The sequence below is a fragment of the Calidris pugnax genome, unplaced genomic scaffold (genome assembly GCF_001431845.1).
Source record: "Calidris pugnax isolate Ruff unplaced genomic scaffold, ASM143184v1 scaffold602, whole genome shotgun sequence".
Classification (NCBI taxonomy): domain Eukaryota; kingdom Metazoa; phylum Chordata; class Aves; order Charadriiformes; family Scolopacidae; genus Calidris; species Calidris pugnax.
In genome coordinates this window covers 33,436-33,908 of record NW_015091310.1, presented here as the reverse complement: position 1 = coordinate 33,908, position 473 = coordinate 33,436, and positions in this window count along the sequence as shown.

Sequence of the window (473 nt, the reverse complement as noted above, 5' to 3'; positions counted from 1 at the left end):
TGGCGTTGGCATCGGGTGCTGCCAGGGAGGGTGGGATGGTGGGATGCCATCTCCACTATCCTCCTCCTCATGGATTACTGGCATTCAGCATCCCAGGGATGGTGGGGACCGGGGTGCGGGTAGGATGGTGGTGGGGGGGAACAGCAAATTGAGGTGCCCTCCGTGCCAGGGGAAAGGAAGGAAACGGCCGGGCAGATCCCCCAGGGCTGGAAATGAGAGTCCTGGCCTTCCCTGGCAGGAAGGTCAAGCAATAAATTCCCCGGCAGGAAGGATGGAGAGAGGCTGGTCTGGGGAAAAGGCTGGGTCACGGCCCCGGGAGGTGGGGAAGCCGAGGGGGGGCTCCGGGTTTCCTATCCTCTTGTGGTTGGAAAACCACCTTTCTTGCCCCAAAATAGCCCTGTCCCCCTGGCTGTCCCCATCCCCATCCCCTTGGGGGGGGGACACTGGAGGCAGGAGGGGGACGGGGTGTGCGG